Source organism: Pteronotus mesoamericanus, unplaced genomic scaffold (assembly GCF_021234165.1).
Source record: "Pteronotus mesoamericanus isolate MK-2021 breed Mesoamerican mustached bat unplaced genomic scaffold, CSHL_Meso_final contig_317, whole genome shotgun sequence".
Taxonomy (NCBI): domain Eukaryota; kingdom Metazoa; phylum Chordata; class Mammalia; order Chiroptera; family Mormoopidae; genus Pteronotus; species Pteronotus mesoamericanus.
Genome location: NW_026555133.1, coordinates 4,216,645 through 4,238,549, shown reverse-complemented (window position 1 = coordinate 4,238,549; position 21,905 = coordinate 4,216,645). Strand labels below are relative to the sequence as shown.

The window sequence follows — 21,905 nt, the reverse complement described above, 5'->3', positions numbered from 1 at the left end:
TATTAAAGAAATAGAGAATGATATGAATCAAATTTTTAAAAAAAATATGAAATAAAATTAAAAAATCTAATAAATGTCCTGAGCCAACAATAAGCATTGAAAAGATGTTCAACATTAGGATTCACAGGAAATACAAATTAAAATCTTAAGATACTACTACACATCCACTAAAATGAAAAAGACTGACAATATCAAATGTTAGCAAGGATATTAAGCAATTAACACTTAATACATCACTAGTAAGAATGTTAAATAGTAAAACACTTCGCAAAATGTTTGCAATTTCTTCAAGTTTAACATTTACCTGCAGAAAATTCACTCCTGAAATACTCAAAATAAATAAAAACAAATGTCCCCAAAATGGTGCTTAGTCATCGCAGCTAAAATTACAAAACCCAAATGCCCATCAGCAGGAGAATGAATAAGCAAATTGAGGCATATTCATTTCAGTGACATACTGTGCAGCAATAAATGAAAAAGAATGAACCGTAATGATTCATACAACATGGGTAAATCTCAAAAACATGTATGTTGAGTAAAAAAATTCAAATTCAAAAAGGTATTGTATGATTCTATTTATATAAAGTTCCAGGAGCTGACAAACCTAATCTATGGTGGTAGAAACCAGACCAACCTAATCTATGGAGGTAGAAACCAGACCAGTGCTTACCTCTGGGCACGCATGGGTATTGACCAGGAGAGGGCGCGAGGGAAATTTCTGTGGTGATAGAAATGCTCTACATCTTGATGTGTGCAGTGGGTATATGGGTGTAAAACTCAGTGAGCTGTACACTTAAGGTTTGTATACTAGATATAAATTATGTTACAATGTCTTAAAATCCTTGGGCAGGGAGCTTTCTAGACTTTTCAAACCTTCAAGGAACAAATAATCCCCAGGCTCTACCTAAGACATTCTAGAACCTAAAATTAAATAGAATACTACATATTTTACTGAAGAAGGAAAAAAGAGACATGAGACATAAAATTATAGACCAATTCGACTTGTGGACATGGATAGGAAAATGAAGTGTAAAACACTAATAATTCCAGCTTTTCATATTTGAAATCAAACTAATATGTCTAATGTAAAAATATATGATTAACTCATCAGAGACAAAAAGCATTTAAAAAATATCAATACCAAATCCTGACCAAAGCTCAAAATAAAAGATTACTTCCTTAATATAATGTGTCAGGATTTGCCAAAATCGGGGCTGTATCCCTTCTCTGGAGGAGAGCGTGCTTTCATTCTCTAGATTGCGGTGAAGTGGAAATCCCAGGACTCCTTACTATCTGATCCTATTAAAGGATTTTGCTCTCCCTTTATTTATCATTAACTATAATGCCAGACGAGGGTTTTTCAACTGTTGAAACAGCTTCAGGGCCTCAGAGCTCAGCAGTGGGTTGCTTGTGCTAGACCTACCATCAAGTTCTCCTAACAAAAACTGGGTGACTTCGCTTTGGAACAGAGTGCTCCCAGGTCTCTAACAGCTTCACTCATGGCAGACTGTATGAACATCCAAACATCCTCTCCTTTTACCTTGTTTAGGACACTAATGGGACAAATCAGCAAGCAAGTCCCTCAGTACTGGTTGGCTTCACAACCTGTCAAACCTGGTGCTCATCGCATTTTGACGAGAAAAGGTGTTTAAGCACTTGATGTTTGCTCGCCACTCTTTGGAATGAATTTTCAACGAGTACCAAGGTACCACTCTCTTATTTTTTTTAAGATTTTTTTTGTTATTCTATTACAGTTGTCCCAATTTCCCCCCCACCTTTGTCATGCTCTGCCCATCCTACTCCCCGCTCCCACAGTTAATTCCCACACTGTTGTCCTGAGCAGGGGATTTGCCCTCTGCATGTTGTCCAACATCATTGCAGACATGAAGCTTATTTCTTGGAAGGGGCTTGGAGACATTAGCATCCTTGTGTAATCACAATAGCTGATCAGTTCTGACTAATTTAAGAAAAAAACACCATCTTTAAGTACAGTGTCTCAGGCCTCACATCGGGCACTTTTCTGAGAATTTCCAAACAGGCATAATAAAAAGATTTATCTTACCAAGAGTCAACATTACACATACTGATGAAAAATTTAAATTATCAAAACTTTAGAGGCTATCAAAATTAAGCATGCTGATTAATCTAAGGCAACAATGTCCACTAGCAATAATATGCAAGCCACAAATGTGAGCCACATATGTCATTTTAAAAGGAAAAAGAAACAGGTGAAATTAATCTTAATTACATATTTTTTAAACTAATGAATCCAAGATACCATCATTTCAACACATACTTAATATTTTAAAATATTAATAATATACAAATACCAGATGATCTCACCTATAAGTGGAACCAAACCAACAATACAAAGATGCAAGGAAAATAAGACCAGCAACACTGAAAGGAAAAGAAATCAACAGAGACAAGAGGGAAGGAGGGAGGGGGGGCAGGGAAAAGGAAGGGAAGGGGAAAGTCAAGGAACATATAGCAAGGACTCATGGACAAAACCAAAGGGGAAGAGCTGAGGGGGCAAGGGAAAGTGGTGAGGGGTAGGCAGAGACAAATGTATTTGAAAAAATAAATTTAAATAAAATTAAAAAAAGAAATAGGCTTTCAAATAAAAAATACAGAAAGATTTGAAAAAAACAAAATATGTACGTTAACATAATTTCAAAAAATAAAAAATGAATATAGGAGATTTGAAATGCTAATCAACAAAAAAAAATAATATACAGGGTCTGGCACAAATAAAGCCTCTTTTTATTACATAAAAATCTTTTATTACAAAATCATAAGTATGTAATTTGTAACATAACAATATCACACTCAAGCACACCATATGACATTTAAGGTGAAATGTTCAAATTGCTCTCCATCTCGTGTGAGACATTCACATACCCTACTAACCACACTCAATGACATTACTTTTGACAGACCCTGTATATTGTTCATCTATTGTCTTTAAAATCTAGGGTGTATTTTATACATATAGCATCTCTCAATTTGACTTAGCTATGTTCAAGCGCTCATAGCTACATATGGTATGGCTAGTGGCTACCAAATCGGACAGTCCAAACCTAAAGTATAGTTTCTCCATGACACATTCTGTGGCCAATTAAAATGAAATGTAGAAAAATTTTAAGCGAGTAGCAGTGCTGGAAAATGGAAAATGGTGCCATTGGCATGCCAGACTTTTGAGAATTTCTGGATTTGCCAGGAAAGGATTTCCAATGGGAGTCAGTTGAGGAAAAGTTCAGAGTAACTGGCTCTCACAGAACACAGTCATGGAAGGGACCATCTAGAAAATAAATGGCCCATGTCTCTCAGAAACACTAGAAAACTCCCAATTCAAAGAAGAAAAATTGGGTCATGGGGCCTTTGAAAGGTGGAAGAGGGTGCAAACAATCAACTCTGAAGACCACAGGAGGGTCCCAGATAGGAAGACATGAAGACGTGTTCACAATCCAAACCTAGCCACTGTCCCAGGTGTGTTTGGTTTCTTAGGTAAACAGGAGACTTTCCTGAGGCAGGTTTCTAATGAAGCCAGCGAGGCCCGAGGCAGACGGAAACAAAACTCTGGCAAAGGTCTGCTCACCATAGCAAACACAGCACAGAAGTCCCTAATCTGATCCTCCCTACAATGCTTCCTCTCCACTTCTATAGGGACTCTGGTCCCTGTGAGTCCATCATTGGAGGCTGGTGAAGATGGTAGACCAGGGAGCAGTGAGGAGCAAGCAAATCCAAGAGTCACCAGGATCCTTTTTGTAACTTGCAAAGCCAAGTGGTTGCTCCACCCCCACACATCCACCAGCGCCTGCATCCTCCTCACTGGTCTGCTTCCAAGCACTCCTACTCCAAACAAAGCCCATCTCCTGGTCTACCCAGCCATCTTATCACACCCCCTCAGCCTCCCAGCTCGGAGGATTTGGGAAGGTGAGGATGAGCCCAAAGCTGATTCAAGCCCATGTTCCGTGCCTGCCTCAATCTGGGGGCTGTTTAGACCCACAGGGGCAGCTCAGACTGCAGAATGACATGAAGGTCTGACTTGCTGAAGGTTAGAAGGCAATATGAGTTCTCTCACCACCTACAGGCACTAAACCCCGTCCCCCCAACACTTGGGATCCACTTCCTGACATTGGGAGCACTGGGAATACAGCTCTTCCACTTTGATTTCTTTGTAACTTAAATTAATATTACCCTGACCTGCATAAAAATCTTGTCTCTTCTCTCTTTTAAGACTGTATTGACCCAGGGGACATTAGCCTGGCAGGTAAGAGTGAGAGGCAAATAGAACTGAGATGAGCATTCTGGGGACACCAGGGGAAGCAGCTCCCGCATATCATCCACGGGATTGAAGTGCTAAGACTCCAGAGCCAGTCAGCCTGACTACCCTGCTACACCCATACCAGCTTCATGACCTTCGCCAAGGACTCAGCCTCCCTTAACATGAATTCCCTCATCAACTTCATAGGAATACAAATATCTAATTTATCATGCCAAAGGAAGGAAAAAAATTAAACAACGCATGTAAGAAACTTGTCACATGTGAGAGGAAGTGTGGCATTAAAGGACTTGATATTATTGTCATCACTTTCTGTGATGAAGATGCAATATTTTCCAAGTTCCCCTACCCAAGTCTGCATGCCTGCAATGAGCCCAGCGCCTTGCTGCTGGCAGAGAAGTTTTGGAGGAGCACCGTGGGAGGGAAGAAGCTACTGGCCCAGAAGAAACAGACTGCAACCCAAATAGTGAGGATTTCCTCTCAAGTTATGAGTTGAATTTATCCCTAGCTGAAGACATTATTAGAACAGCTCAGCAGAGGGTGAGGAAAACAGGCTTCATGGAGCGGGGCTCCTGGGACGGTCCCTTACACTCTGCGTACCTGGCCCCTAAGCAAATAGGAGTCAGATTCCATCGTTTACTGGCCTGGGACCTTGGCAAATTGCTGGCATTTCCCAGTTTTACACTCCACCAGCAGCAAACCTCACACACCTCATAGAATTGTGGGTTTGGAATGATGGATACTTGTCAGGTACAAAGTACTCCACGAGTATATAATTTATTAGTTCCATCAACAGCTCAGGTGATTCTCAATCACATTGGAAGGTGGGAATCACTGTCGAGAGGGGGAAACAGTGAGGGTGATGACTGCTAAATCACCCTGCAGACATTGCACTAGAGAGTTATGGAATCTTCATATTGTTAAAGGGGATTTTAGAATAACTAGCTCTTCTGAGCTCTCTCCCAGCTTACCCAGCTTGCCCGAATGTGGCTTCAGAGGCTGCTTCCTGGGTGCTACTTCCATGTCATGCATTTCCAGCCAAAATTCCTGCCATTGCACTTCGACTCTTCTCTTCTATAATGCCCCGGCCCCTGGGGTCCCTGAGTCCCAAAGAAACTCATTAGTAACAAACCTGGTGCTTGCACCACCCCCACCCCTGCCTTACTCCTGCACATTTCTGAAAAAATCATGTCCAGAGACAGAATTCTGGATTCACCCCTAGTATGACCTTCTCAAGGAGGCTTTCTTAACCATCACAGCCCATGCGAACATCGCCCTTCCCCATCTTCTGCAGTATCTGGCCTTCTACGACAGTTACCAGAACCAAACACTGCAGCACTTGATCACTACTGTTTCATGTTGTCCAATGACTGCTTCTATATATGCCAACCTTCTCCCCTCATCCAGACTTGAAGCTCCGTGATAGAAAGTAATGTGCTGATCGATTCACCCAGGCAATACTTAACTCATTAGTTCATTAAGTCATTCCTCCAAGAAGTAGTTACTGAGTGCCATGTGCAAGGCACTGAGCCACGTGCTGTGGGAAAGCTGTGGTGATGTAGACAGGTCCCTGCCCTCAGACAGCATATGGTCTAGCTGGCAGATGCGACAACTAAATAAGTTACTAACAAGGGTTACAGATGCTATCAGAGGGGAAATACAGGATGTGACAAGAATACATATCAAGGACACTTAAACCCACCCAGCAAGTCAGAGAAAACATTTTTTTTCATCCCACAAGCAGCCATAATTTATTAATAATAGAAACAAAACAAATTTCAAACCAAGCTGCAGTACTCTTTTGAAACACCAAAAAAAAAATCCTCATTTTTTAGATGGTTACATTGTTAATTTCATAATAGCATTTACAATATTGTTACTGCTGCTCCTCAGGGCTCAGACTGCCTTTGCTCTCAACACATTTGCTTCTGACTTGACCAACGCCCTGTCCTTAATGTCCATATCTGTTTCATCAGCCTCTTCCTCTTCACTCTTCTCTTTTTTATTGAGTTTATTGGAGTGGTATTGATTAATAAAATCATATAGGTTTCAGGGGTACAATTCTACAGTGCATCCTCTGTATTCACTCTGCTCTTGCGCAGTTGGAGTCTGTGTGTTTCTTTGAATGTCTGAGACAGCTTCACCTTGAACTTTGAATTTCTCAGTGGCTGCTAGCTGTGCTTGCTGAAGTAAATCCTCTGTCTTGGCTTTCCCCCAAATCACATAAGTATCTGAAGCTGGGCTCTTGTAGACATCTGGTTTTGTGATGACAAAGGGAATATCCTTAGATTTCTGGAGAATGACCCTGGTAACCCCTGTAAACTGTCAAAGACCCAGTTTGGACATAGCCTTTCATGCCTTCTTTTTGGTAGGGCTCTGTTTGGCTTCACTGACAGGTCCTTCATTGATTTCAACTGCTGCTGCCCACTGGGCTCGCTGCGTAGCTTCCCGTGTGGGATCATGCTCCCCCAGCTCCGGCGCTGCTTCCTCGCCATCAGATTCTGTTCCAGAGGCTGTCTGAGACTGGTTGTGGCCACTCCTGCTCTGTAGCAGGGGGGTTTCTGCAGCTTCGCTGGGTATTTTGTGTGGGGAAAGCAGAACCGAGATGGCGGTAGAGGGAGAGAGAGTGAGCAAGAGCATGGCCCACACCTGCTGTGGAAGGCAAAACATCCTTCTTTTTTTTTTTTTCCAGTAAAGCTCAAGTGGAATCTGAGGAATCTTCTAGGAAAAGAGAATGAAAGTATCCAGAGAGAAGAAATAGTACATGGAAAAGCCAAGAAGTGAGAGAGCTGCTTTACAAAGTTGAGCTAGTTTGGTGTGGCTGAGGTGTAGGGTGCTGCTGGGATGAGGGCCGAGGGTGGGGGAGGAGAGGGGTGAATGAGGTTGTTTAGTGATTCCCCCAAAAGTTAATCATGGAATTGCCATATTGCTCAGCAATTCTACTCCTAGGTATATACCTACAATAACCAAGGTATTGAAACTAATACTTGTACATGAAGGTCCATAGCAGCACTATTCACAATAGGCCCAAGGAGCAAACAATCATCAGCTGAGGACTAGATAACTAAAATGTGGTGTACCCATGCAATGCAATGCTATTTAGCAATGAAAATAAATGAAGTACCGATACATATCACAATACATAATGAAAACATTATGCCAAATGAAAGAAGCTAGCAACAAAACCCATATATTATATGATTCTATTTATATAGAATATCAAAAACAGACAAATCTATAGAGACATTGGTGATTGCTAGAGGGGAATGGGTAGTGATTGTTAATGGACATGTGGTTTCTTTGGGGGCAGTGAAATGTTCTAACACTGATTATGGTGATGGTTGCACAACTCTGGAAATATGCAAAAAAACTATTTATTTTTATACTTTAAATGTATAAATAATATGGTATGTAAATGATGTTAATAAATCTCTCATATAAACAAGTCTATCATTGGTGAAAAGTATATATACACTTTATACTATATACGTGTATTAATGTTAAGTTTTTGGTTGTGATAACAGTATTGTAATTATGTATGAGAATGTTCTTGTTTCTAGGAGAGCCTGAATGCTTAATTTACTGGCTACATATCTTGGTGTCTGAAAATTATCTCGAGTGGCTCAGCCACTGTAAAAAGAAAAAAAAAAAGAAGAAGGAGAAGAAAGAGGGAGAGAGAATAAGCAGACGAGGAAGAGAAGCAGGGAGGGAGGGAGAGAAAGAGGTTGATATATGATATAAATATGAACAAATGAGATGTGGATAGATTTGAGCAAATGATAAAGTATAAGAAAGACAAACTAATTTGGAATTAAACCTGGAACTTGTTTTGAATGCTACAAGTTTAATGACATAGGATTTGGTTTATTATTTTATTTTTATTTTTTAAATTTTTTTAAATTTATTTTTTTGTTCAAATACATTTGTCTCTGCCTTCCCACCACCACCTTCCCCTGCCCCCTCACCCCCATCTCCCTCCCTCCATCCTTCCCCACTTTGGCTTTGTCTACAAGTCCTTGATATATGTTCCTTGACTTGACCCTTCCCCTGTCAATTCAAGTATACATCTTGTTTCTTTCCTGATAATGTTTATAGAAGCATAATATTATAAATTCTGTTTTTCTTTTTATTTTGTAAAAAATAAAGGTATCATTTATGTGTAGATATATTGTAGTACATAAATTTCAAAACTACTATAAAAATTATTGGCCTTACTGGAGAACAGATAAAAATGGAATGATAATAATATTCCAAGATATAAGAGCAGAAAACTCTCTTGAAATGAAGAAAGATAAAGACTTGTAAATCAAAAGGGATTTTCTGTTATTAAAAATTGTAACAAAAGCCAGTTGACACAAAAACAAAATCTGATGAAGTTATTAAACTTCATGTTTAGAGAAATAATCCTATAAGTTTCAGGAGGGAAAGAAGATGGCCACTTAAGGGGTGGAGGGAAGAGGGAGTAGTCAGCCTTACTTCAGATTTTTCCACAGCTATTTTGGAAAAGTGGATTTTAAGTGGGAATGCAGATGTCCACAAAAGTCTATACCTAGCCAAGCTGTCCTTCAGGTATAAGCACACATACAAAAGGAAAATGTAAAACATGTGAGAATTCAATAAAGGTAGTATTCATGTACCATTCTTATTTTTAAAATGACTTGAAGATGTAATCCAACAAAGGAGTTAATCCAAATAAAGAATTCAAAAATTAAAAACTCATAACAGTATAATAATGGCAGGAAGAACTCTGTTTAACATAACTAATAACAAAGTAATAAAAATGTTATGATAAGTGCAAACAGCATGTTTTATCTTTTAATAGCAAAATTTGGCTAAAGGCAAAAAAAAAAAGAAATCAAAATTCATTGCTATAATAAAAGGAATAAAATGGTCCCTTTAGGATCAGGTCAGGTTAGAAAAGACACTACATGTAGCTATGAGAAAATACATCAGGAAAAAAATGATATGATAGAGATAGAATGACATTTGAATAGGGATAGATAAGCAGGAAACATATAGGTTAATGGAACAGAATAGAGTGCAGAAATAGATGCACCTATTCATGGTCAATTGACTTTATACAAAGGTATTGAAGTAATTCCTTCAATACCTTGGAGGACGGGGGGGGTGGGTAGAAAATGGCATTTTCCAACAATTCATAATCTTCAAAAACTGTATACAGCAATGTCTAACAAAAGATGAAGGAATGAATGAACTGTGCTATATTTACACAATGGAATACTACTCAGTAATAAAAAGAATTTTATGTTGAAATCTACAAAACATTCTGCAGTGCTAAAGACACCAGGTACAAATGCAAACATACTAAATGATTCCATTTATATGAAATGGAAAATCAGGCAAATCTAATCTATAATATGAATCCAAATACATAAAATAATACCACAGGTCAGTGGTAGGGAATGGAAGATTAATTGCAAGGGATTAATTAACAGTGAGGAGATGGAATTATTCTAGACATGGGTTGGGATAGAGGTTACATGGATGCTTATGACTGTCAAAACTCATTGAACTATGCACTTAACATGGGTGCATTTTCTCATATGTAAATTACACTTCAAGAAAATTGGAATGTACTTGAGTGCTCTTATTCCCACATCCTTGCTATTACCATGGAAGATAAATCATGCATAAATTTGTCAATTATTTAATCATTCAATTTATCACTTGTTTTTCAACTTGAATTTTTCTGGTAACATTGGAGTTGAAGATCTTTTCACATTGTTTAATCTTTATAAGTTCTCTGTTAATATTCTTTGTATGGTTTTCTATCCAGTGGTATGTTTTATTGTATTATTTGTAAAATTCTTTGCATATTCTGAATTTTAATCTTGTATCTGTCAGGAATGTCAGTCTGCCACTTCTCTTTCAAATTTATTCATGTTATCTTTTGTCCTAGAAAAGTTCCTAATTTTTATGTGATAAAGTATGTCAAACTTACATCAAAATAAGCTTCTCAGTTTCCATAAAATTAATTCCATTAATAATTTTATTTATATGACATCGAATGTATTTAAGGGGAACTGATGATGTTAAAATATTGAGTTTACATAACTCATCAAAATACACAACTTTAAATGAATCGATTTTATTGTATAAAAAATTACTCTTCAAGCACAATTTACAATAGCCAAATGTTGGAAGCAACCTAAATGCCCACCAGTAGATGATTGGATCAAAAAATTATGGTACATTTACACAATGGAATACTATGCAGCAGAAAGAAAAAAAGAACTACTACACTTCCTGACAGCATGGATGGAACTAGAGAGCATTATGCTAAGCAAAATAAGCCAGGTGGCAAAAGACAAATACCATATGATCTCACCTATAAGTGGAACCTAACCAACAAAACAAAGATGCAAGGAAAATAAGCAACACTGAAAGAAAAAAGTAACCAACAGAGACAAGAGGGAAGGAGGAAGGGGTGGGTAGGGAAAAGGAAGGGAAGGGTCAAGTCAAGAAACATATAGCAAGGGCTCATGCACAAAGCCAAAGTGGGGAAGGATTGAGGGAGGGAGAGAAGGGAGGGGGGCAGAGAAGAGTGGTGGGTGGAAGATGGAGACAAATGTATGTGGAAAAAATAAATAAATAAATAAAAATTACTCTTCAAAAAGCTGTTTACAATGAGGCACCATTTTGAGGGTCAGTTGTATTATGTCCATTTATTGTGGTATTATTTTATGTTTTTCAGTAAAGTTTTACTGTTTTCTTCTTATAGTTCTTGAGGATCATTTTCATTGCCATTGAGAACTGGATTTATTTTTCATGGTCTTTTTAATCAGATTTTTCTAGTATAGAGGTAAGTGATTTAATTTAAATATATATAGTTTCTATTTTTCTACTGATAAGTCTGCAATAGAATTTGATCTATTATGGCAACTAATGTTACTGTTTCATGGAAAATAATAAAATATTTCAGGAAATACAATATTAAACGAAAATACGTAATGCAAGATTACAAACTATAACCTACCTTTGTGAATATATATACATATACAGAAGTGGCTGCTTGGGTAACTGGGTGGAAAGTGGCATCACAAATCAAGGTACAGAATAAAGGACAAAGCATATTTGGGAGAACATAAAGTTTAATGTTGTGCATGTTGAGATTGAACTACTCAGAGACCCTCACACGGAAATATACACTAGTCAGATGAGAATAGCAGCTGAGAGCTCTGGAGAAAGGTCTGGACCTCAGATAGAGATGTGGAAGTCACCAGAATATATGAGAGGATTAAAGTGGCGGGTTTGGATGCCATCACTTAGAGGAAACAACTAAGGATACAAATGGACCAAGTTTGGAAACCTAGTGCATGCCACAAATGGAACTGAGAGATTGCTTTTGTTTTCTTTTTTCCTTTAATGGCTGCTTCCCTTCTCAATGAAGTTGAAGAAAATGAGAAGAATCCATAGAATCTCATAGTCTGTGGTCTTACATAGACTCAGCAGTTAACACACTGAGTGGCTTGGCCAGTAATTGGAATGGTGACAATATCTTCCATACTTCCTTAGAATTGTCATGAGTAGAATAAAAATATAGCTTTGAAGTTCTTTTATGAAGTCTAAACTACCAAACAGAAGAGAAGCATCCTTCCCTTCTTGATTTGTATAACAGCTTCTACCTTCTTTCCCCATTACTGGAGAAATAAATTGTAGTGCCACTAAAATTTATGATTCCCAGGTAAAGACAAAATCCACTCTTGTGGTAAAAGGATTAGAAAAATCAGTTTCAGGTCAAAAAACACAAGGTACCCAAAAAGTAAATCAGAGGGAGAAAATAGTTAACAGATAAACCATACGAAGTTGTGAAGAGTTATGTAGGATGTACTTAGACGGAGGCTGGGAGATTGAGATATTGAGGCCTTATTTAGTATTAACCTAAGAGTATAGAGAATTATTTTAAAATTACGCCACAATCAAAGCAGAATTCTCATTTAAGAAGTAGTGTCTCGTAATAAATTAGTTAAGAATGTAAGGCATGAAGATGACTTAAATAGTACTTTTGAAACCATGTTTTTCCAAGGTTCCCAGGGAAAACAAAGGGGAAGGCCTAGCCAGGTGTCACAAGGACCTTCTCCCTTAGTTCATCTGTACAGTTCCACTTCATCTGTTTTACATATTGAACAATTGCGTAGCATGGCATTTTAACTGATGTTAACATGGTGAGGAAAAATATCTGGAATAATAATTCAGTATGTATATATGTACTGAATAAAATTATGTATAATCATACATAACATGAAAATATGTTATTACAAAACACTCTTCCCAGGGCTCCCTTCATATCTCTGTTCCTCAGGCTGTAGATGAAGGGATTCAGCATGGGTGTCACTACAGTGTACATCAGAGCCATGACTGTCTCCTTAACAGTAGAGTTATCAGCTGATGGGCAGAAATACAGAGCAATAATTGTCCCATAGAACAGAGACACTACAGACAGGTGGGAGCCACAGGTGGAGAAGGCCTTGCGGATGCCTCTGGCAGAAGGGACCTTGAGGATGGAGGACAAAATACGTGTGTAGGACATGATAATGAGTAGGAAAGGAATGACGACAATGAGCCCTCCAATGATAAATATCACCCACTCATTAACTTGAATGTCAGAGCAGGACAGCTTCAGCAGAGCAGAGATGTCACAGAAAAAGTGGGGGATCTCATTGTCAGCACAGAAACACAGTCTAGCCATGAGAAGAGTGTGTAACAGGGCATGCAGTGTGGTCAGCACCCAAGACAACGCCACCAGGGAGACACACAGCTTGGGGCTCATGATGGTGCTGTAGTGCAGGGGGAAGCAGATGGCCACATAGCGGTCATAGGCCATGGCCACGAGGAGGAAGCTCTCCAGATCTGCAAAAAACAGGAAGAAGTACATTTGAGCCAAGCAGCCTGCATAGGGGATGGATGGAACTTGACTCTGCATGTTCTTCAGCAACTTGGGCATCGTGACCGAGGAGAAGCAGAGGTCAGAGAAAGACAAATTGCTGAGAAAGAAGTACATGGGTGTTTGGAGGTGAGAGTCCAGCTGAATGAGCATGATGATGAGGAGGTTCCCCAGGACGGTGGTAAGGTACATGGCCAGGAACAGGGCGTAGAACAGGTTTTTCTGCTCTGGCTGGATGGGCAGCCCCAGAAGAAGGAACTCTGTAATGACAGTTTGATTCCTTCCTTCCACAGCCATCTCCAGTGTCTTTAGGAAGAAATAATAGTGTCCACTGAAATTTGAATTTAAACATGAATACATTTCTATGGTGGTGATTTAAGCGCTCTACAAAAAACACTTTATATCACCTTTTCACAATAATGTGGTCCGTATTTCATAAATATTTATTGGCAGTGCTTCAGGCTAAGTCATGAATTCCTCCAACTTGAAAGGCAACAGGAATCCTTGTAAGAGTCACTATTCCTACTAAATTTCCCAAGAGAAAGAAGTCTCTAGCCTCAGTCATTTAACACTAAATATGGCACTTTATTATGGAATTTATGAATGTAATTTTGTGCCCATGGAAAATGTTATGGTACCTTAGAGGCACTACTCTTGTCACTAGTACAGATGATAAAGATAGATGATGATTGATGATAGATGATAGATAGATAGATAGATAGATAGATAGATAGATAGATAGATAGATGATAGATAGATAGATCCTATTGGATCTATTTCTCTGGAGCGCCCTGACTAAGACACCTTAGTGTACCTCGAAGCAGACCAAGAAGGCAGGGAAGAAGCACTAAGAGCTGTGAGAAGCTCCTTCAATAAAGACATAGCTGAGTCCAGTTGCTGGGATTTTCACCCCGACGCTGTTTGATCCAGCCACATTTACAGTTCTTACACTTGACTCTAGGTGATACAGTGGAGAAAAACACCCAGGGAAATTCACACACCTGGTTTCTCTGAACATTGCTTCCCAGGTAAGTTAAAGGGATTCAACTCTTGTGACAGCAGTATGCCTGGAGATGACAAACAGGAGACGGGACTTGTAGGAGCTACCACTGATGATGCAATGAGCGTCTCATCCTCTTCACCCATTAAGTCAGTAGTTCTCTGCCTGATGGCACATGAAAAATCACCTAGGCAGTGCTTCTGAAATTAATGTCCATGCGAATCACCTGGGAGTTCTAGAAAAACCCTGATTCTGCTTCTGTAAGAAGTGGCTATTTTTTAAATTAGCACTGTGTTGATGCCCATCCTTGTTGTCCACGGATTACACAGTGAGCTGCAATTATGTATGATACTATTAAAAATAATGATCACTGGTCTCCCTCAGATAAATTTAATCACAATAGCTGAGAGGGGCCCTCTACAAAGGTTTTTAAAGCTCAAGGTGATTCTAAAATGAAGCAAGAGCTAGAACCTTTGCATGAAAGCCTACCCCAAAAGCTGTCATTATATTAAAATTGTATTATATTGTGGGAATACATTTCATGGGAAGTAATATTAATGAGTGCTATTATTCATAAAATAGATTGTAACTGGTAGTCATTAATCAAAATGTTTTATATGTATTTATTTTACTGATTTTTTATTTTAGAGAGAGAGAGGAATGGGGTAGAGGGAAAAAGGGAAAAATGAGAAACATTGATTGGTTGTTGCACTTATTGATGCATTCACTGGTTGATTCTATATGTGCCCTGATGAGGGATTGAACCCGCAACCTTGGCATATATGGATGATGCTCTAATCAACTGAGCTACTCTGCCAGGGTATTAATCAAAATATTTTAAACTTCAGGGAGGTCTTGGGAAGCCAAGAAGTGGAGAAAAGGAGGAATATGAGACCTGAAAACTCCCCTGCAGAACACCGTACAACTTAGGAAATTAAGACCCTCCAGTTGGGAGGACCCTAAGAGACCAGCTCATTCACCCTCTGCTCAACTCACCCAGTCTGTCTGAAGGTGGCTCCAGAACCCTTGCCAGAGATCCTCTTCCCACTTATTCACTACGGTGTGTGAAGTAACAGCCTCTGTAGTTGTCACATGTGTCTGCAACATCTCTTCTCACATCTCCCATTCTACACATCCTTGGATCTAAAGAGCCTTGGGTCCCAGAGGAGGCTATATCCTGGAGGAATTCATTAAAGGCAAAGTAATTATCCAGGATTTCTCGGACAATGCTCTGAGAACCTTAAAAAATTAACTGATTATACTCACTGATCACAACAGACTATCCCTGGGGCAGGGGCAGGGTAAAGTAAAAAGAAGCTCATGTACAAGTGCTTAATCATTGCCTGCTTAGGGAATAGACAGTAGTCCCGTGGGGCAGAAGCCTCCATTTTCAGAGGTGAAGGAGGAGAATGTTTGGAGGAGCCCTAAAAACTAGCAGGGACCAGAGCGTTAATATCCTAGACTATTTCAAAGTGTAGGAGACCTTACCTGGTGGGCAATTAGAAGCAATCGGTGTTCTTTAAGCATAGTGCCAACAAAGGCACATATTTTGGAAAGATCCTCAGTGTGGTAGAATCTCTCACCACACCTCAATTCCCCATAAATATACCCAAGGGGAGAGATACATCTGCAGCTAACAAGGATTAGATCTCTATGACCCAACCATATGCAGGTATATGGAAGAGATGGGAATAAGAGGGAAGGTAAACTCTCCCAGTTCATGTTCAAGCTTTCTCAACCCTAGATCAAAAAGGAAATCCAATTTGAATCTCATTGAGGTACTTCTACCACCTTAACTCTAAGAAAACCTTAATACACCTGCTCTCACCATCATCCCTCCTACTCCACAGATGTGCCAGACTAACTCCTAGTCTCCAGCTCTTCCTTATGTTGCAGTTGATCACAAGGCCATGGGTGGCATTTGTAACTCCTTCTTTCACCTCACATTCCACATTCTCCTCAGCCAACATCTCAGCTGGATGGGGTTCTTTACATAGTGATATTATGCAAACCTTTATTTCTAGGGAATATGCATCCTCACTGATCCTGCCTTTACTGGGTTATTATAGTTTTCATTAACATTCATTTCTACATATAAAAACACTAAGTGACACCCAAAGAATATCTCAGAATTACAGACATGGTGCTTGAGGAAGTTCCTTTCTGTTCCATGTTTGGTGAGAATTTTAGTCACAAGTTGGTTAAAGTCATGTTAAATCTTTTGTCAAAGGCTTTTTCTGCACCTATTGAGATGATCTTAATTTTTGGCTACATTTCCATTTCTAATAGCAAATGGCCACTTGGTAGCAATGTGACAACACACATGTCTACAGAAACATAGTTTGGAATATATCTTTACTTAAATGGATTTTTGAAGTCTCACACCATTTTTTATCATAGGTTTTTTTCCCCCGTTAACTTGTTGATATCATCAGTTAGATTTAAATACATTTGTTGCAGTGACAATGGTTAATAAAAGTGTATAGATTTCAAGCATACAATTCTATAATATATTTCACTCTGTGAAACAGGATGTCATGGGAACGTTCTCAGTACACATAAAAATATTTAGGTATGTGATCCACGTTGAGTGAAATCTATAGTGCGTGAGCTATAGGTTGAGGTTCATTCTCACGTATGGAAATTGGCTTTTCCAGTACTGATGGTTGAAAGACTATCTTTCACTGAAATGTCTTTAGATCTTTATCAGTAATCAATGGACTATCCTTGAGTGGATCTTTTTCTGGACTCTATATGCTATTCCATATTCTCTATACCTATCTATATTTCTATCCATATAATACCACAATTTCCTGATGATTATAACTTAATAGTTAGTCTGGAAACCAGACAATGTGAGCCCTCCTCCTTTCTTCTCCATTTTCAACATCAATTTTGCTTCTTTAGTTTCTTGCCTTTACAAATAAATTTTATAATCTGATAGTCAATTTGTACCCCCTGTTGACATTTCTATTGAAATTATGTTGAATCTCTAGATTAGTTTCAGAAATGTCAATATCTTAACAATAGTATTGAATCTTTCAATCCATAAATGTGTTCTACCTATCCATCCATTTCTTCAGATCATCTACGATTTCTTTAATCGGCATTTTGTGATTGTCAAGACATAAATCTTTGTATATACTGTGTAAGATTTATACCTAAGCATTTAATGTTTAGTGCCTTTGTAAATGGTACTTTAGAGTGTTTTTTCACTTTCTACATCTTCATTGTTAGTTGATTAAGTGTAAATATTAATATGTTAATTTTTTATATTTGTATACAGAACAAAAACTTAATATATTGCCATTGTATGCTATGACATTACTAAACTCATTTATTTGTTCCAGAATCCATTTTTATGTTGGGGGTTTTCTACATAGACAAATATATTGTCCATAAAAGAGATGGTTACATTTCTTTTGTTCTTTTTTGTTGTTGTTTTATTACAGTTGTCCCTATTTGTCTCCCATTGCTCTCCACTGCCCTGCCCTCCCACCCCCCTCCCCCAGTCCATCCACACCCTGTTGTCCTTGTCCATGGGTCACTTACACATGTTCCTTCACTAGATGCTTTCCCTCTTTCCCCCTTCTCCCCCTCTCCCCTCCCCTCTGGTTACTGTCAGTCCGTTCATCTTTCCATGCCTCAGATTCTATTTTACTCAGTTGTTTGTTTTGTTCATTAGGTTCCTGTTACAGGTGAAATCATAGGATATTTTTCTTTAACTTGGCCTATTCACTTAGTATAATGCTGTCCAGATCTATCCATGCTGTCACAAAAAGTAGGAGTTCCTTCTTTCTTTCTGCTGTGTAGTATTCCATTGAGTGAATGGACTACAGTTTTTGATCCACTGATTTACTGATGAGCACTTTGACTGTTTGCAGCACTTGGCTATTGTAAATAATGTTGCTAGGAACATTGGGGTACACAGATTCTTTTGAATTGGTGTTTCCAGATTCTTAAGGTATAATCCTTACTTTGAAACCTGTGTTCTTTTTGTTTCCCGTTTGCACTGATTAGAACTTCCAGTGCAGTGTTGAATAAGAGTGGTAAGAGCCAACATTTTTACTTTTACCTGATCTTAGGGAGAAAGCATTTTTTCTTTCAACATTAACTATAATGTTTACTACAGTTGTTATTTTATTTTATTTTGGAGTTAATTATCTTTCATTTTAATTGGCAAAGCAATCCTAAACGTTAAAATTACATAAAGTTCAAAATATACAGAGATTTTTTCATTTATTTTTATTTTTTAAATTTATAAATCATGTTTATTCTATTGCAGTCATCTCAATTTTTCCCCCTTTGGCCAACCTCCACCCATCCCACCCCCATCCCTGGCTCCCCCAGTCAATTCCCACTCTGTTGTCCATGTCCATGGGTCATTCATACCTGTTCTTTATCTAGCCCCTTCCCCTTCTTTCCACCATTGTCCTCTTTCCCCATCCCCTCTGGTCACTTTCAGTCTGCCTCATGTTTACACACTTGTGGTTTATTTTGTTTGTTAGTTTATTTTGTTGGATAGAGTCCACTTATAGGTGAGATCATATGGTACTTGTCTTTCATCAACTGGCTTACTTCACTTAGCTTAATATTCTCCAGTTCCATCCATGTTGTCACAAAAGTTAAGAGATCCGTCTCTCTTCCTTCCTTCCCTCCCTCTCTTCTTCCTTCCTTCTTTCCTTCCTTCCTTTCTTTCTTTCTTCAATGCAGATTGATTTTATTTATTTTTTTAAATGGCAAACTGCATGATAAAATATTAAAACATTTAAAACCATTATAAAGACTCAGTAATTAAACCAACAAGACACCAGCACAGAAATAATCAAGTAGATCAATGAAATATAATGAGCATTCTAGCGACAAATGTATACATCTAACAATGTAATATATGATTAAGTTTGTATTTCAAATCAACAGGTAAAATAAGGGTTATTCAACAAATAAGGTACATGGGCACTATTACTTGAAATATAACAAATATAAAGCCTTATTTCACACATTATTCAAGAAATATTCAGGTGAGTTAAAAATCTATATGTAAAATCTAAGGAGTTTTAGGAGAAAAGACAAAATAATATGTTTCTTACCCTGAAGTAACATATTCAAACCCAGAAGCTACAAAGGAAAATATTGACAATATGACTATATTAAACATTTAAGACTATACAGTAAGATACATAGAAAAAAGTTAAAGGACAAGTAATAGAGTAGGAAAGCATTTGCAACACATCTAAAAAAGGGTTAATGGCTTCTTTTTTAGGGAAAAGATTCTACAAACATTTAATCAAAAAATGGATAAAGCATACAAAAGTCATTTTAGCTTTTTAAAAATAATAGAAACAGGCAAGAAATATACAAAAATAAGTTTGGTTTCAACAAATAATAAAGGAACAGTTAAAATAACACATCATTGTCACAATCCGATTAATACATTGTAAAAAATATTGGTAATATCAAGTATTGGCAACTCCGAAAGGAACTGGGCATTCATAGACTCTTTTCCTTCATTTTCTTCAAGCAGTCCCTTTAGCATATTTTGCAGTGCTGGTTTGATGGAGATGTATTCTTTTAGCCTTCTTTTGTCTGGGAAACTCCTTATTTTGCCTTCCTTTTTAATTGAGAGCCTTGCTGGGTAGAGCAGTCTTGGTTGCAGGCCTTTGCTTTTCATGACTTGGAATATTTCTTGCCATTCCCCACTGTCTTGCAGTGTTTCTGTTGAGAAGTCAGCTGCTAGCTGTACTGGGACTCCCGTATATGTTAATAGCTCTTTCTCCCTTGCTGCCTTTAGGATTCTCTGTTTGTCTTTGAAATCTGCCGTTTTAATGATGATGTGTCTTGGAGTGGGCTTCGTTGGGTTCCTCTTGAATGGGACCCTCTGTGCTTCCTGGATTTGTGTGACTTTTCCTCTCCTCCAAGTAGGGAAGTTTTCCATCATTACTTTTTCAAGTAGGTTCTCTATCCCTTCCTCCTCTTCTGCTCCTTCTGGGATCACTAGTCTATGGATGTTATTATGTTTCAGGTTGCCCTGCATTTCCCTAAACGCCTCTTCATTCTTTTTGAGTATTTTTTCATTTTCTTTCTCTTTCTGGGAGCTTTTATCTACCTTGTCCTCCAGGAACTGATTCATTCCTCTGCTTCATCTACCCTGCTTTTGATTCTTTCTACTGTGTTCTTCAATTCAGAAATCGTATTCTTCATTTCCTCTTGTCTCTTATTGATAGTTTCTATGTCTTTTTTCACGGTGATATAGTTTGCGGTAAGTTCCTCATAGTTTCCCTGTAGGTTTTTTGTAATTCTCTCTGAGCTCACTGAGCTCTTTGAGCTTCCCTATAACTGTTGTTTGGAAGTCAATATCTGATGGTTTACTTGCCTCTATTTCATTTAATTCTCTTTCTGGGGATTCCTGCTTCCCCTTTGAGTGGGCGGTATTTCTTTGTCTTCCCATTATTCGTGAGACTCTTCTTTTCTGTTTCTGCTTCTTGAGTTGACTTTCTTGATATCCTGACTTTGAGATGTGAACTTCTATGGTAGGAGACTGCTGATTTTACTTTCTGCATCTGCCTCTGCTGTCAGATGTTGATCCTGTGTGACCTTAGGCAGTCTGTTCAAGACTTCCAGGGATCTACTGTCTGTGGCTGTCTCCTTCAGCAGTTAATCTAGTCACTCTGCACTCAGCAGTCTGGCTTAGACAGCTCAGGGCCGGGCGGAGTCCCTCCAGGGGTCGGGGTTATTGGGTCCTCTCACACTGCTGCCATATGGGGGAGGAGTCAGCACCAGGATACCGCTGGCTACTCTCTCTGTTCTCTCCCCAAAGCCCAGTCTCCCCTCAAGTGTCTCCAGACCAGTCTGTGCCCCCTTTAGCCAGGGATCTACTGCCTGTGGCTGCCACTCTGCACTCAGCAGGCAGCTTAGACAGCACAGGGCGGAGCGGAATCCCACCTGGGGGTGGGGCTATTGGGTCCTCAGATGCTGCTGCTGCTCAGGGGGGAGGGGTCTCTTCCTGAGCAAATACACTGCTGCTGCTTGGGGGATGAGTCAGCACCGAGATCCCGCCAACCACTCTCCCGGTTCTCTCCCCAAAGCCTCCTTCCCCAGTCTCTCTTCAGGTGTCTCTAGCCCACTCTGCCCCTGCCTTTTCCAGAGACCAGGGTAAGTGGCTGCAAACACAAATTTATGTGTTGGCCCTTTAAACTGTTCTTTGTGTCTCGAACCGCCTGTCTCTGACAAAGAGCAACCCTGCCACTTTCCGCAGCTGGCTGTTTTCTGTGTACTTTTTGGGCTCTGGTGCGGTGGGCTAGAGATCCCCACTTTTGGTTTAGGCTCTTCTCAGGGTGATCCAACTGGCCATTTCAATATCCTTCTGGTGCTGCCACCTGTGGACGCCCTGCCCGCCTTCTTGAGTCTACCGCACTCCTTACCAGTTAGGTTGTGCTAAAGCCAATTCTCTTGTCTGTCTGAGGTTACAAGGCTCCTCTCTCCCTATTTTCAGTTTTTTATTCCAGGTGCTTTCTCCACAATTTAGTTGTAATTCCAGGTTGCTCCTGGAAGGAAGTCACAGGGCGGGGCAGAGTTCCTCCTGGGGGCAGGGCTATTTTGTCTTCTCACGCTGTTGCCACTCAGGGCAGTGGTCTTCCTGAGCAAGATGGCTGCTGCCATATGGGAGATGAGTCAGCACCAGGATCTTGACAGCCACTCTCTCTGTTCTCCCCACA

General features: G+C 39.1%; 2 pseudogenes; both read right to left on the bottom strand.

Annotated features, from left to right (window-relative positions):
* Positions 1 to 6,174: 6,174 nt before the first annotated feature.
* Positions 6,175 to 6,925, bottom strand: LOC129072264 (nascent polypeptide-associated complex subunit alpha-like; annotated as a pseudogene).
* Positions 6,926 to 12,536: 5,611 nt separating this feature from the next.
* LOC129072227 (olfactory receptor-like protein DTMT) lies at positions 12,537 to 15,316 on the bottom strand (annotated as a pseudogene).
* Positions 15,317 to 21,905: the final 6,589 nt, after the last annotated feature.